Source organism: Mustela nivalis, assembly GCF_964662115.1.
Source record: "Mustela nivalis genome assembly, chromosome: 9".
NCBI lineage: Eukaryota > Metazoa > Chordata > Mammalia > Carnivora > Mustelidae > Mustela > Mustela nivalis.
In genome coordinates this window covers 71,985,952-72,002,466 of record NC_139028.1, presented here as the reverse complement: position 1 = coordinate 72,002,466, position 16,515 = coordinate 71,985,952, and the positions used below count along the sequence as shown (strand labels likewise).

Here is a 16,515-nt window from a genome sequence, read left to right as displayed (position 1 = left end):
GGGGAGGGGCTGAGCCCAGCTGCCAACAGAGTTCCTCCTTCCCCTGCTCCTCTAAAAGAACCGAGGACTCTGACCTGCTCCCTAGTTTCCGGGAAAGGACAGGGACTCTGGGAGAGGAAACTCCTCAGTACAGGAGCAGGCTTAGGATGAAAGGCTGGCATGCCTTGTCCCTCTGCTTCCTTTCTTCCCTGAAAGGACCTGACGTCCCAGGTGACTGGGCAGCCTAACAGGCTCTACCAGAGCATGATTGCAGCAGCGCACGCGTGCACACGCACACACACACATACACACGCACATACACATACACACATACGCACGCACCAGAACGGAAGGCCATCCTTCCTGACCCACCTGCTTCCCCCACCCCGTCCTCCTCCTCTTACGGCCACTCTTGACTCCCACGTGGGCCTCCAGCTCTGAAGAGGGCACTGGCTGCCCTCGACCCCCTGGCCACCGCGGCTGCTACTCTCCCTGGGGACGGTGGTGTGGCCTCAGGCAAGCCACAGAAGCAGTCCTCTGAAAGCAAGGCTTAGAACAGTACCGTGACTTAGACAAATGGTGTGGGTCTGAGAAGTAACCGTGAGCAAAACAGCTATTTCTGTGATGCTGTTGACATCCTGGGGACAAGAGCCCAGAAAGGATGGGTCAGTTGTTTACCAGGAGGCTAGTGCTAGCCCTGACTTGGACCTGAGTCACCTCCTCGTGTCCAATCCTGAGATTGCGCCTTCCTGAGCCCACATAATGACTCCTGTGTGTGCAGAGTGGGATTACAGGGTTGACACATGATCCTCGGGCTGCCGCTGGGCTTTAGCTATCCAGAGATTACAACCCACCTGTCCTGACAGCTGTTTCACAAACAGTGAGATCAGCAAGCTACAAGCAACCTAGAGGGAGAGTAATATTTATTCATTAGATAATTAAACGAACTTAAAGCATATGGGAAAAACATCCAGGTCCTTAGTACGGTTCTGCCAGAAGGGAAGAAGGGCAAGTGAGTCCTTCTGCTGAAATGTTTTGGGGAGGGGAAGGTACAACAGGGGTCTGCAGTGGGAGCATTCTAGCCCATGCATCTGAGAATCTACCTGGATTCAGTTCAGGGAATTCTATTCTGCACCTGTAACCGGACCGTGGACAGCCTCAGTCTAAACAAGCACTTTCCAAAGTGTGGTGTATAGAACATATAAGAACAGAAGGCTTAGAAAATACTGCATACCATGATCACTTACTGGGATTCATGCACAATTTCTACTAACAGATTCTAAACATCAGAAGTCCTTTAGTAAAGCAAGCTGTTTAACTCTGTTGAGCCCAACATACTTACTTGAGCCTCTCACTACTGCCACCATAGGAAAAAAGACCTATTAATATCTGTGGCACAGACTTTGGAAAATGCCTTCCACCTGAGCCTTCATTTTCCAGCATAGAGAAAGCTGCCTTCCTGACACTCAGGTATGGATGTGCAATCCACACCATCAGGTCTGGACAGAGATGCGCAGCAGCTCAGTCAAGATAATAGAGGTTAGGGGGCGCCTGGGTGGCTCAGTGGGTTAAAGCCTCTGCTTTCGGCTCAGGTCATGATCCCAGGTCCTGGGATCAAGCCCCGCATCAGACTCTCTGCTCAGCAGGGAGCCTGCCTCCTCCTCTCTCTCTGCCTGCTTCTCTGCCTACTTGTGATCTCTGTCTGCCAAATAAATAAATAAAATCTTAAAAGAAAAAAAAAGATAATAGAGGTTGGGACAATGGCCAAGGGTCCTGCTAGAGCCAAAGAGATAGAAGAGCTTCCAGAACTGTGGCAATGTAGGCGCCAACTGTGACTCTCTGCCTTGGGAGGGCAAACTACGCTCATGACCTCACAAGTCCATCTTGAGCCCAACATGTGGCCTAGAAGTCTCCTTGGACTAAGGAGCACGGGTCCCAAGCTCAAAGCCTTATTTCCTTTTTGAACAACAAGATGTGATAACCAGGCCCAGGGCCTGTCTGTATTCTCCTGCCCAGGAAACCAGACTGCATTCACTTTTACCGCTTACGTACCCCTTACAAACACCAGGACAGGAAAGGCTGGAATCGAATTGTGTCTCACCGAGGAAGATAGTACTCTCCCTTCCTCTGAAAGGATGCTTTGGGCTTGCCTCTAAGGGTTCATTTTTCCTTCTCATCTTTCTGAGGTGTGCATGACTCTCATGGGAGTGGGACAAAGGGGCTTAACGACCAAATACCAGCTTCATGGCAGACCCTGACCACCTCATTCACTATTATATCTCTCTGTTGCCTAAATACAGTAGGTATCAATATAATCATTGAATGAATGAATGAGTGAATGAGTTAAGTGATTAATCTATCTATAGCAATCTCAAGAGTCAGTACAGTATATGGTTAAGTATATAGGCTCAAGCCAGACTACCCAGGTTTGAGTCCTATCTTACGGCTTAGTTGCATGACCTTGAGCAAGTTACTCAGTTTCTCTGGCTCGGTTTTATTCCCTATAAAATGGGGATAATAACAGTACCAACCTTGTAGGTTGCCATGGCAGTTAAGTTAGTTAGCATGTGCAAATATGCTAGAATAGGCTTAGAATAGTACCTGGCACATAGTATATGTTTTATAAGTATCATTTATCAACGTCATCGTCATCATGGTTTCAGGTACAAGTAACCAAGAGTGAAGTTTCATCTAGGCACTGAATCCTTTTATTCAATATTACTTATGGAGCACTATTATGTGCCAGGCACTCTCTCAAGCTCCTATTTGGGAGCAAAGAGAAGGAAACCATGTTTAAATGTGAAACCAGATCAGGAGAAACAGCCTTCTCCTCCATGATTGATACTTCTTGCTGACTCTGCATGGCCAGTGTTCCGGCCATGAGCCCCTCTTTCTACGCCCCAGGCCCCTTATATATCAAAGCCCAAAGACAGGGTCTCCTCTCCTCCATATGCAGCCAGCACACAGAAGATCTAAGGGATTAATATATTTGGGAGAAGAACCAGAAAGGCCAATGAGCTTTAGGGGAGAAAAGGTATCTTCCTGCTTCATCCCATGGTTATATTTTATCTATATTTTATCTGCCCATGATATTTTCACGATCTGGGTTTGACTTTGAGGCCATTTGAAGAGCTATGTATTTACCTAGTGTCAGGACAAGAAAAAAAGGCCTCACCTTCAAAGAACTTTTTGACCTAGCTGAAAGCTACTCATCCATCATCTCGGATCTTAAAAGGACTAAAGGTGTGCTGAGGCTGGGGCCAAGAGATCCAAGAGACTCCCAGGAACCCATTCATGCAAACTCCATGATTCTTAGGGCAGCCCAGTTCCATTAACTACACAGCAAGCCAGCCCCTCAGAGTTTCACCCAGGGAAGTAGCCAGCCCAGGCTTATGACTCCAAACCTGCAGCCAACACTCAGAGAGGTGAGAGCTAATAGGAGCTCTGTCTTTCTGACTCAGTAGCTCAACTACCACTCAGCCAAAATGCTTCACAGCGAGGGCTTCAGCCACCATCAGCTTTTCCCTGAAGCTGACCAAATGTCAGCCACCACATCATATCAGGACCATGCTAAATTTTTTTCCTTCCAGCTTTCACCTGTATCCTTTGCTAATTTGTCACCCCCAAGCTTCGAGACACATGCAAGGACCTAAAGTCTGGGGTAATGACACTGTAGTTAGCAAGCCTCTCCTACTCCAGGGTCTCTCAAAACTTCCCCCAGAGGCCTCTGCCAGGGGAGAGGAGCCATTAGGAACTCTGCTGGCAAAGCAGCTACCAGGAAGTTCAAGGGCAGAAAGCAGACTTTCATAGGCCAGTACACCTCCCATGCTGGGAGGCAGCCAAAGAGGTAAGGATGAAGGCCTCAAGTGAACCCACACCCTGTCATTCTGTCCATCCCCCTGCCTTTTAGGTGGAAAGCCGACCTCAGCAGTGGGCATCTGGCTGGACGTCAAACACCTAGAAACTTGTACCGGACCTTAAGGGGCAGCTTGTCTCAGGTCCCTTAATTTCTATAAACCTCTCGAATCCAACGTAGGCCGCCAGGGAACTGAGATGAGGCTGGCTCACCTGAGGTGTCTGGAGCCCAGGCCACCGCAGAGACAGCAGCAGGAGCACAGGGAAGGGCCAGGACAGGGCTGAGTCCGGGGTTGGCGCCGCCGCCAGGGTGGCCTGGGAAACCCAGAGCCAAGGATCCGACCTCCGGGGGCTCGGGCTCCCGACCTGGGCAGCAGGGGCCGCGGGCCGCTGGCCCAAGGTCAGCAATGCAGCATCGCGCGCACTCATGGGCTCCGGGGCCGGGGCCAGGGCCCAGCCGTGGGCCTGAAGGGGGCGGCCCGCGGGGCTGGAGGGCAGTTGGCCACGCCGGGCAGGGCGCACCGCAAGCGCCGCGGAGGGGCTGCCCCGCACCGCAGCCAGTACGGGCCCGGCCGGGGCCAGGCCGCGCCCCCAGCCAGCTGAGCGGGCGCTGGCCGTGCAGACCGCGGCGGGGGCGGGGACCCAGTGTTCTGCCGGCTCAGCGCCGCGGCGCCGGAGCGCCCGCACCCCCGTACCCCTGAACCCCCGGCCGGCCCGCCGGGAAGAGGTGAGCCGCCTCCTCGCAGAAGAAGCCCGCCAGCCGCGCGCCGCCCGGGTCGGTGCCCTACCTGGGCGCGGAGCCGAGAGGCGACGAGCGGGCAGCAGAAGGGCGCGGGCCGGGCCGCCGCAGCCGCGCAGGTCCGCCTGCCCGCCACCCACCAACCAGGCCTGCCCGCCGCTACCTGAGGCGCCCGGGCGGCGCTGCCAACAGGAAACTTGAGAGCGCCGGGGGCGCGGTGGCCGCCCTGTCCCCCCGCCGGCCGGAAGCGCGCCCGCCGCAGCCCGGGGTCAGCCTCCAGCCCGGCTCCTCGAACTCGCCTCCGCGGCCACACGCCGGGCCCAGAGAGCGCTCGCCGCGGTGGTTGGACCTGCCCGAGCCTCCTCCCTCACCATGACGTTTCCCAAGGTGAGAGTCTGGGGTCACGGCCCCCAAACAGGTGACTTACTCCCTGTAGCTGAACGAACCCGCAAGCATCAGCCGGGTGTCAGCCTAGTTCCTTGGATCACCTTCCTGCCCCTCCCAGCACGCGCGCGCCCGGGACCGCGCGCGCGCGCGCGCACACACACACACACACGCGAATACACACACTCCCTCACACTTCCATACTCACTCCTTCCCCCTGCTCTCGGGCTTGTACACCTGCTCCTCCGAGTCCCGACTGACCTCCTAGTTGCTAAATCCAGCGGGTGCCTTGTAGCCCCTCTGCTCTCTCCAGGGTTTGAGCCTGCTGACCACGCCTTCCTTTCTGGATCGCTTGAAGTACAAAAGTTTCCAGAGTTGGCGCCCGCCGCTTTCTCTCCAAATTTCCTACATACCTTGGTGACTACACCTTCTCGGCCTTGGAGGCCCAGCTTTTCATTGTGGTGTTCCGCCAGGTACCTGCGCAGCCTGTCCCCTCGATCACTCTGCAGGCCTCCCCAGCAACCTCCTTCTGCCTAATGACTTTTGAGCCTCCCCTCCAACACAAAACGTCCTAGAGGTGAAGGTGGCAAATCCAGCTTCCTGGGGGCCATCTCCACTGGAGATTTGTAGTCCCAAACTCAAACTCCCAATTTCTGCCCAGGAATGTGCCATAACCTGCTCCTGCTCCTGTGTTTCCAGTCTTAGTGAATGATAGCACCACCTTCCTCTCCAGGCCCTATCGGGGAGCCATCCTTGACTCCCTGCTTATCATCTCTCCCATCAAACCTATCACCAAGGGAGGAGATGGAACCAGTCATTAGTGAGCACCCACTGTGTCTTCCCTGTGCCAACTGCTGTCACTAAGTGGCCTCCCTTAAACACCCAGTTTTATTCCTTCTCCCCCACAAACTGGTATTTACAGTTTACTTATTTATAAATGATATGCACATACAACTGTATTAATATTATGCAGCATACCTAAAACGGATGTCAAACAATGTGGTTAAGATAATACTTCATGTTTAAAAAGAAATACTTCATGTTTAATGAATGGTACAATAGACCTTTTTCCTTTCACTTTAAAGTTATTTGCAAAAATCTGTTGAGGGAGAGCAACGTGATTAAAAATGGTCTTAATAAATCTTAGTTTAATATCTTGTGAATCTACAAAGTATGTTCTTAAGTTCAGTTAATGTCAATATTTAGTCCTAATGCTGTTGTTGCCCCCCCAAAAGAGATAGCTCAAAAGATAAGTAGACGCACTAAAATCACATGACAATGGAAACAGTTCCAAACATCAGTTTTCAAAACTCTTTCCCTATAACATGATTCCTTTCAAACACAATTATATTCACGGCAAAAATATCACCTTTATCTGAAACGATACACTCTGTGTGTGTATGTGGATGCATGTATCTGTGACAGTCACAAGCCAGCACACGTCAAAGGTCAGCACATTTGGAATCCTTGGTCCTTCTGTTAAGCTCATCTTAAATTCCACAGTGTTTAAGTTCTTCACCCTGAGATAATCAGTAAACCTTTGAGTAATATGAAGGATTTCATAGTCTCATTCCATATTTCATTACGAAGTATTGTAAAGATGCTACTGTACTTAAGATTTTGTTCAGGGTGCCTGGGTGGCTCAGTGGGTTAGGCCGCTGCCTTTGGCTCGGGTCCTGATCTCAGAGTCCTGGGATTGAGTCCCGCTTCGGGCTCTCTGCTCAGCAGGGAGTCTGCTTCTTTTCCTCTCGCTCTGCCTGCCTCTCTGCCTACTTGTGATCTCTCTCTGTCAAATAAATAAATAAAATTTAAAAAATACATATTTTGTTCAAATTAGCCATGTGATTGACATCATATAGTATTATGTGCCCTTCCAACTTCAATTACAATCAAGAATTTATTTATTTATTTATTTATTTATTTATTAAAAGATTATTTATTTATTTATTTGACAGACAGAGATCACAAGTAGGCAGAGAGGCAGGCAGAGAGAGAGAGAGAAGAGGAAGCAGGCTCCCGGCCGAGCAGAGAGCCCGAGGCGGGGCTCGATCCCAGGACCCTGGGATCATGACCTGAGCCGAAGGCAGAGACTTTAACCCACTGAGCCACCCAGGCGTCCCCACAATCAAGAATTTATGAATGAGTAATGCAGTGGATGAGTTTCGTGTGTAGACCCTCGCTGCTCCCAACTCCCAGTTTTGTGTTCCAGTCAGGGCAGCCACTCCCTCAGTGGTTCCTATTACACATAAAACCCATAGCATGTTGGGCGTCTGGGTGGCTCAGTCAGTTTAGCGTCTGACTCTTGGTTTTGGCTCAGTCGTGATCTCAGGGTCCTGGGATTGAGCCTCGCTTCTAGCTCTGGGCTCAGTGGGGAGTCTGCTTGAAGATCCTCTCCCTCTGGCCCTCCCCCTGCTGGGTCTCTCTCTCTCTCTCTCAAATGTAGAAATTATCTTTAAAAGAAAAAAAAAAACAACCCACAGCATGTTCTAAGCCATTCAGGTTGTAAACATCTTTCCTTTAGTAGGTTACAAAAATTATTTCTTTATGAATATCATCATTGAAAAGTCTGGCAAAAGGGTAAGGGGAAACATGTCAGCAATGTGTACACACATCATGTGTTCTAAACCTTTTCTTCAAATCTTTAATAGTGTTTCTTGTGTGTCTTTCAACAGAACACATCTTTTGGTATCACTTTCTTCTCTCTGTACTAATTCCATCCCCCTTAACAATGGCAAATGCAACAGAGGTTTTTCCCAATGACACTAACTGACATTTTGCCTTTTACTATTAAGTAAAAGGGATTTTGCTCAAAAGAGATTTTTAGACATGTTTATTGCATTTAATGATAGCTCACAAAGTACACAACTAAGTGCCGCAGGACTTGGAATATTCCTCCTCAAAAAATTGTAGAGATTATGGTGCATCTGGGTGACTCAATGGGTTAAAAGGCCTCTGCCTTTGGCTCAGGTCATGATCCCAGGGTCCTGGAATCGAGCCCCACATCGGGCTCTCTGTTCAGCAGGGAGCCTGCTTCCTCCTCTCTCTCTGTCTGCCTCTCTGCCTACTTGTGATCTCTGTCTGTCAAATAAATAAATTTAAAAAAAAATTTTTTTAATTTGTAGAGATTTGTCTTCAAGCTCTGGTCACGTAGAATTCACACGTCTTGTTGATTATGAATGGAGCATTTATATTATTAGCCGATACCTCAGGGCCCAATACACCCTTAGGTTAGTTAATCACAGTGATGTAGATCAGTATTACAAGCAGTCTCTTTCATAAATTTCAGCTTTTTCTGGTCTACTCCCTTCTCTGATATATCATAATGGATCTCATAGGAGTAGTTGGAAACTGTTAGCCCTGCCATGTTTCTGAGTTTGATTTCGCTCACACTGTTCATGTTATTTTCTTTTTTTTTTTTTTAATTTTTTAAATTTTATTTATTTATTTGACAGACAGAGATCACAGGCAGGCAGAGAGGCAGGCAGAGAGAGAGGAAGGGAAGCAGGCGCCCTGCTGAGCAGAGAGTCCGATGCGGGGCTCGATCCCAGAACCCTGGGATCATGACCTGAGCCAAAGGCAGAGGCTTTAACCCACTGAGCCACCCAGGTGCCCTGTTCATGTTATTTTCAATCTGTGGATGTCTTTGCAGTACTCTTCTCAAGCCACTTGTTCCTTTTGTGAGAATTAACTTAGTTAAATGATAATTAGATGACATAATCTATCTTTCTACCACCTGGGATACAAATAATTCATCATACTTCGGGATTCACTTAAAAGCAATTGAACCAGTGAAAGCACCATAGTCACCTCTTCCCCTGGGGAATAGAACCCCCCTCTTCCCTGAGGACACCTTAACTACATGATGTGGACACCACCGGAAGCAAGGGATAAGTTATGGCCCCTATGTCAATCCACATAGTAAGTATAGGTGAACCTTTATTTATTTATTTTGAGTCTCAAACATAAATATAAATAGAAGCTTTAATTTTTCTTTTACATTCCAGTGGATCATCCTAACACCCACTTTGAAGACCATTGATTTAATCCATCCCTGCCATTGTCTCGGTTCCATGTGAATACCACGTAACTAGTCGCTGCCCATACAGCCCCCTCTCCCATCCCTAGCAGACCCACCACCAGTCTCTCTCCATGCTTCTGCCACCAGTGGCAGACATCCGGAGTCCTCTCCTGCTCTCTTCCCATCTGCTCCAGTCATTCAGACTTGAACGTCCTGGAGAGCACTGGGATCAGAGCTGCAGATTACCTCCAACAGTGCTCTGAGTCCTAATACCACTGGGGGGTGGGTGTTATTTGAGCATTTTTGGCAACCCAGAGGTGTTTGGGATCTGGCTCCACCCTCCACCCCCACTAATGCTCTCCTCTGGGTGATTGTTACATAACGTATACCCACATCCAAGATGGCCGTAGCAGCCTCCAAATACCCAATTTCTCTGCCTCATTTTATAGTCTCCTGGGTTATAGAAGCCAAAACCTCCCCCCAGGGGACAGTGAGAAAGGGGCTTTGCTTCTGAGTGTGTTAACAGAGCCTCATCAAATACACCCAGTTTTCAAACCAAGTGCCTCACCCCCTAGCTCATTCCTACTACTCATTGAGTGGACTGAAATCCTGGCATATGGTCTAACAACGGACAGAAATAGGTATATCAGGAGTACATGGAGGCTGGAAGAAGAGTGCCCAAGGCAGTTCTCCTGGCTCTGGGCACAGAAGGGGCTTGTGGCCCCTTGCCAGTGTCGTGCCAGTGCCTCTCGCTCCAATTTGAGGTTCATATCCTTCCCCAGGAATTTAAGTCTCTGGACATCAATCAGCCCTGAGCAAGCTGGAGATGGACAGTTGGCAGAACAGTCCCCTTACAGTTAACAGCTGGTTCCTTCTTTCTGAAATGGGTTTCTAGAAAGGAGAGAGTCAAAACTGAGTACTTCAAAAAACTAGTGTGAGAGCTGGGCCCTGGACCCAGAGCACATGTACTCAGTCGTGGAAATGGAGCTGTTGTGACAGGAAGCAGAGGGAGAGGGGAGAGCTCAGGGGTGGGACTGGTGTTGAGTCTGGGGGTGACTGGAGACCTTGGGCTTAGAGTCACTCCTGTTGGCACTGCAGTAAGGAGGGCCAGTTAGTGGATGTTTGAGGCGCGAGCCCCCAGCATATGGCCACAGAATGCTCTCTCTCTCTCTCTCAGTAGTCAGGGGGATGACACTCCCCAGAACACACCTACCTATGTGCTCATAGACACATGATCTCTGGCAATTAGCAGTTCCCTTCCCCATCTAAGAATGGCCTGTTGTCTTTGCCTTCTCTCCAAGACTCTGTACAAGATACTCCTAAGCAATTGCTCCAGCTCACCCCTAGCTCATTCCCATGTCGTGTGTCTTTCATACTCTCCAAAACTCCCCCATGAGCTACAACACCATTCTGGTGAGACTCTGCAGTTGAACTTCTACAATGAAAGTCACAGCCTCAGACAGCCTTGCACATTTAACCCATTGTCGGAACTCCCCAAATCATCTGCCCCCAACTCCCTTCATCTTTTACCTTATAATTTGAAAGTCAAATGTCAAATTCTAGCATGACTGTGGTCCTCTAGAATTATCTGGGAAGGATAAGATGGTGGTGGGCAGAATAGTCTCAGATGAGGCTGTGACCTCCGTCTCCCAGAGATACAACTTCCCCATTGCCCCCTGCACATGCACACACACACACACACACACACACACACACACCCTTTAGGTCATACTCATTCCCAAGACCCCTCCTGCCTATAGCTTCTAGCATTCTGCTAACTCAGGCTGTCCCCTTCCCAATCCCTGCCTTGGAACTGCCCGCCCAACCATTCAGTGAGTGACAGGGTCAAAGGCTGAGCCGGGAGCACAAGTGTGCAGCTATCCTCTCCCTCCATGTCTGCTTACCAGCTGAGCATCAAACTCCAGACAGTACTCAACACCCAATCCACCCTCAGCTCCGTGGGTGCTACCAGGAACATCTGGAGGAATGGCAGTAGCTGAAATTTTATCAGAGGGAAGCATAGGGATTTTTCCAGTTCCTGAATTCCTGTCAATGGAATGAGCCTAACTATGATCTCACTAGGGATAATAACACCTTGGGTGAGAAAGGAGGACTCTGTATGAGAATTTGATTGGAAGGGCACCTAGGTGGCTCAGTTGGTTGAGCTACTGGCTCTTGATTTCAGCTCAGGTCATGAGGTCAAGCCCCAAGTGGGACAAGAAGTCTGCTGAGATTCTCTCCCTCTGCCCCTCCTCCTGCTCGTCTGTGCGCTCTCTCTCTCTCTCTCTCAAATAAATAAATAAATCTTCCAAAGAAAAGAATTTGATTTGGGAAATCAATAACTTAAAAATTGGTGATCATTGGGATGCCTGGGTGGCTCAGTCATTAAGCTTCTGCCTTCAGCTCAGGTTATGATCCCAGCGTCCAGTGACTGAGCCCTGTATCAGGCTCCCTGCTCAGCGGGAAGCCTGTTTCTCCCTCTCCCACTCCCCCTGCTTGTGTTCCCTCTCTCACTGTGTCTCTGTCAAATAAATAAATAAAATATTTTAAAAAATTGTGATGGTTGCACAACACTGTGAACCTAATTCATGCCACTGAATTATGCATGTCAAATTGTACATGTTAAAAATAGCAAATGTTATGTTCTATATGTTTTACTACAATAAAAAATAGTTGAAAAACTAGGTGAAAGAACAAAAAAATCAAAAATTGAATTTTAAAAAAACTGTTACTTCACAACTTTGCATCATTAAGTGTGAACAAGGCAAAGGGCTCTTAGTCAGCTATCTGACTCCACAAATCTTCAGGCAAAGCTGCTTAATCTCTGAGGGAACAAAGAAGGAAGAGTTCTGTTCCACCCTGAAAGAACCCAGAAAACAAAAGAAGGCAGTTGTCAGAAGAAAAAAGGCTTATCACATAACAAGGAAAGAGAATCCAAAGGTCATTATGATACAGAAGCTCTTCCCAGAATCCTTCAGAAATCTTGGGACAGATTACTGGACAAGCCCCTTACGGCTCAAGGTGGGCAGAAGTTCCCATCACTCGTGATTTTTCTCAAGATTGAGCCTTTGAGAAAGAAAAATAAATCATCTGGAAGTCACCAGTATCTATCATCTGTCAACTGTCCCTGAAAGAGAAGTCCCAGTCACTGGCCCATCTGCATATTTCATGTCTCCATCACATTCCAGAGAATCCCCCCAGTTTTGATTTGCATTTCCTTGATGATTAGTGATGTTGAGCAATTTTACCAGTTGGCCTTTTGGAGGTCTTTTTTGGAGAAAAGTCTATTTAAGTCTTTAGCCCTTTTTAAAATCAGGTTATTGGTAGGGGGGAGGGGGTTGTTATTAAGTTTTTTACCATATGATCCAACAATCCCACTTCTACATATTTATCCAAAATAATTGAATCAGTATCTCAAGAGATATTAGCACTCCCATGTTCACTGCAGCAATACTCAAAATAGCCAAGATACGGATAAAATCTAAATGTCCATCAAGGGATGAATGGGTGAAGAACATATGATATACACATCCACTGGAATATTACTCAGCCCTTAAAAGAAGGAAATTCTGAAATGGATAACAACATGGATGAACCTTAAGGACACTGGGCTGGGTGACATAAGCCAGACACAGATGGACAAATACTACATATATAAAATTTCATGCAAGTCAGAAGAATTCTAGAGACCTGCTGTTCAACATTGTGCCTATAGATAATAGTACTGTACACTTAAAAACCTGTCAAGACTGTAAATCTCATGGTAAGTGTTCTTGAAAGAAGGAAAGAGAGAGAGGGAGGGAGGGAGGACAGGAGGGAGGGAAGAGGAAAGGAGATGGAAGGAAGGGAGAGTTAAAGTCAGAAGGCATATGCCAAATGTCTTTTAATGAAGCCACCATATCACACGTCCACTTAACTCCCATGGGTCACACTGAGCAGCTTCGTAGCATCACTGACCAATGACCCTGGTGCTTCTTCTTTCACATACAACTCTGCCCAGGCGTAGCCTTCCTTTCCAAATATAACTGCCATAGACTTTCGTGATTAACTAGATGATAACAGGCCTAAAATCTCACATCAAAGAAAGCAGGAAACGTACCAACACAGTGCAGTTTGATCTCCTCACCACCTCAGAACTTCTCTGGGTCAGTCAGGATGCCATGATGTTTGCATAGTTGTGGCAGCCATTCCAAGATCCAAGACCTCTGAGTCAAGTGAAAGCCTTTTGGCAATTTGGGGGAAATCAAAGGAGTTATTTGTGTTTCATGCTACAAGGGCAGGATTCTACCCTCACCTCATCAAGTCCCAATGTAGGCAGTTACCATGCTGGTATAAAATGCTCCCATTTTACTAGTATGGTGTCAGAAGAATGTCTTTACATGGACAAATGCAGACAACATAGGCCCAGGTTACCAAAATTATGTTATGTTTTACCTTCTCTTACTTGGGAAGCCCATCTTAACTTGGCATGCTTTAAAAGTTCTTCAGGCAGTCATCTGTGAAATACCTATTAAGCATCTGGCAGGTGTCAGGCCCTGGGTTTTAGAGCAACAATGGTGATCAGCCCTTGCCTTCCTGGAGGCTATCGACTATGGAGTAAAAAATGCCACTGATCAAACAACCCCATGAAAGCATGACTTCCAGGCATCTGGGTGACTCAGTCGGTTGAGCGTCTGCCTTTGGCTCAGGTCGTGATCCTGGAGTCCTGGGTTCAAGTTCTGCATCGGGCTCCTTCCTCGGCAAGGAGCCTGCTTCTCCCTCTGCCTGCTGCTCCTCCTGCTTGTGCTGTTTGTGTGGGGCGGCGGGGGGCAAATAAATAAAATCCTTAAAAAAAAAAAAAAAGAAAAAGCATGACTTCCAATAGTGCTAGTTCTGTAAAGGAAAAGTACAAGAATTATATCAGGGCATAACAAGAAACCCTGACCTGAGGAATGAGATGGTTCCAGACATTAGGAACAGCATGTGCAAAGGCCCTGGGAGAATTTAAGGGAATAATACTGCAGACATTTCCCCCCATGTTATTTCTGTCATGTATTCATGATGGCATGTTCTAAGTTTACACAATAAAACCTCAATTTCCAATGTCTATAAATTCTTTAGTTTACTAAGGGAAGTACCACATGGCCTGGGTAAATAAAACCAGATTTAGTGCTCCAGGGTGGTGTTTTTTTAAATTAACTTTTCTAAATCCTGTCACTTTTCCAGCATTTATTAAATTTATAACAAAGCTGTCTTAAAATTCCTTGGGTTTTCTGAGTATTTCCAGTAACTGTCTCAAACATTCCTCCATGAGAGTATATTCTGTAGTCAGTGGAGAAGAATGTCCTCCCTATGCTGTTTTGTACGTATCTTCATTTCTCTCTCTCTTTTTTAAGATTTCATCTGTTTATTTGTCAGAGAGAGAGAGAGAGCATGCACAAGAAGGGAGAGCAGCAGCCAGAGGGAAAACAGACCCCCTACTGAGCAGGGAGCCAGATGCAGGGCTCAATCCCAGGACCCTGGAACCATGACCTGAGCCGAAGGCAGATGCTTAACCAACTGGGTCAACCAGGTGTCCCTAAGCATCTTCATTTCTTCTGCCAAATCTGCAGAGGGGCCCACGAGTGCCAGACCCCGTCAGGGAGCTGCCAACCCACCCTACTCCTTCCTCATGAGCTCTAACTTTAATCACTCATCCAACCCAAGTCTAGCCTTCTGCTCAGCTCTTCTCCAGAGAGCAAGTGGAATAAAATCTGGGTGATCAGTGATCCTGGGCTGTGGTCTTGCTTCATTAGCTTTTCTGCCTTGCCACTTCCAGAAGGTGCTCGGGAGAAGAGTGAGGCACAAACAAGTCAGCTGCAAGACAAAGGGAGCAGGGGGTGACAGTAGAAAAGTCTGTCCCCCGAACAACTCCTTGGTCTCAAATTTATTAGAAAGTGGGTAACAACAAACAAAGAAGCCGGAGTTAATTAGACATTGACCATGAGTCTTGTAGATACGTAAGAAGAAAGGCAAAACATGTCTGGTCACATAGTACATGACCTGCAGTGAGCAAGCCCAAATGGAAGGATTGTCTGACTAACTGCAGGTGCTCTCTGGGGAAGGGGAGATAACGGGAAAATAAAGCAGGCAGCATTCCACCCTGAGCGAGCCAGGCGTCCCCAGCTGCTTGGCTTCAAGGACATCTATCGTCCTCTCCCCCAGAGGCCTGTTGCCAGTACATGTTTTTCTTAAGGCTGAATCTAAGCATGCTTGATGGCTAGTCTAGTTTCTCATGGGTTATATTTTATGCAGTACGTTGTTCTGAGGGACGGTTACACTGCCTCTTAATAGCACCACCTCACCCTGCTCCCAACTGGTTCTATCTAATCTCTACCTATCCCGATGTGTCCTGCCTAACTGCACTGCCAAATTCCATTCCTAACAGGGATCTCTGGAGTATGACAATGAAATCAGTCTCTCTCCTTACCCGCTGTGTCTTCCTCACACAACTCCCCTGCAGGGGTCCACCACTTAAACCTCGGCCTCATCCTGTCTCCAGAGCTGGTTGCTGAGAACCAGAGTCCCAGGGGGCCTTCCCAGTGCCATCAACAGAATAGCCCTGTATCAGTAGTGTCCTAGTAGCAAATGGATGGTACATTCATATTGGGATAATTGATTTAACAGATAATTTAATAGAGGGACTATTGACAAAGATGCAAGAAGGGTGGAGGAAACCATGAGTATTTGTACAACATTCAAGGGCTAGTAACATCAAGGTGTTACCTTCCTGGGCCTGAAAGAACAAGTCTGAAGAGCAGAGGCACTAATTACATGGCAGGCTTCCAGGAAAGCCAGACTCCAAGCCAGATTCTCCTCCTCACAGCCTTGTCTATGTATGCAGACCCCTCGCTAAACCCCTACTCTTCTGCACGGGGTTTTCCTGCCTCTAACTTCAGGCCTTCCTATGAACCTGATGGCCGCAGGCACCTGGCTGAGCCCACCTGCCCCTCCCAGGTTCTCTCTCCTCCTCAGCTGAGGATCTGGGAATGGTGCTGAGTTACCACTTTGGTCCTCTGACCTCCCTTGCCTTTTGGTTAGCTGGTGACTGGTTCTCAGTCAGACTGAACTTGGAAGTCATGGCCAGTTTGGTTAGTTGGTTTTTTGTTTTTGTTTTGGTTTTGGTTGGTTGATTTTTTTTTTTAATATTTTATTTCTTTGAGAGAGGGAGAGCATGAGCTAGGGGGGAAGGGTAGAGGGAGAGAGAGAAGCAGACTCCCCCACTTAGTGGGGAACTCCATCCCAGGAACCTGAGATAATGACCTGAGCCAAAGGCAGATGCTTCACCAAATGAAACACCCAGGCACTCCTATCCTGCCGGTTCTTAAGGCAACTCTTCAGAGACCCTGCTTTTCCATAGGCTGGTTCCGTTGACAGCTTCGGCAGCTGTGTCCAATAAGCCTGTGTCCCAGGCTTATCCATCAAGGGGGTGGGGGTTGGGGGTGGAGGATCTTTCCACCATCCCTTCCCTCCTCTGTGGGTCACTATTGCAGAGAACGCCAAGGAAGAAGTTTTGATACCC

General features: G+C 48.0%; 1 protein-coding gene across 7 annotated transcripts in view; it reads right to left on the bottom strand.

Moving 5' to 3' along the window:
• AMPD3 (adenosine monophosphate deaminase 3) overlaps positions 1–5,239 on the bottom strand; it is a 46,556-nt gene extending 41,317 nt beyond the window's left edge. The window contains exons 1-2 of one of the 7 annotated variants that reach the window (XM_082683068.1): positions 4,737–4,841; positions 4,048–4,149 (exon numbers count right to left, since the gene is read on the bottom strand). The gene's annotated coding sequence lies outside the window, so the exon portion shown is untranslated. The other 6 variants (XM_082683079.1, XM_082683078.1, XM_082683075.1 and 3 more) reach the window with 6 other exon arrangements.
• Between the last annotated feature and the right edge of the window lie 11,276 nt (positions 5,240–16,515).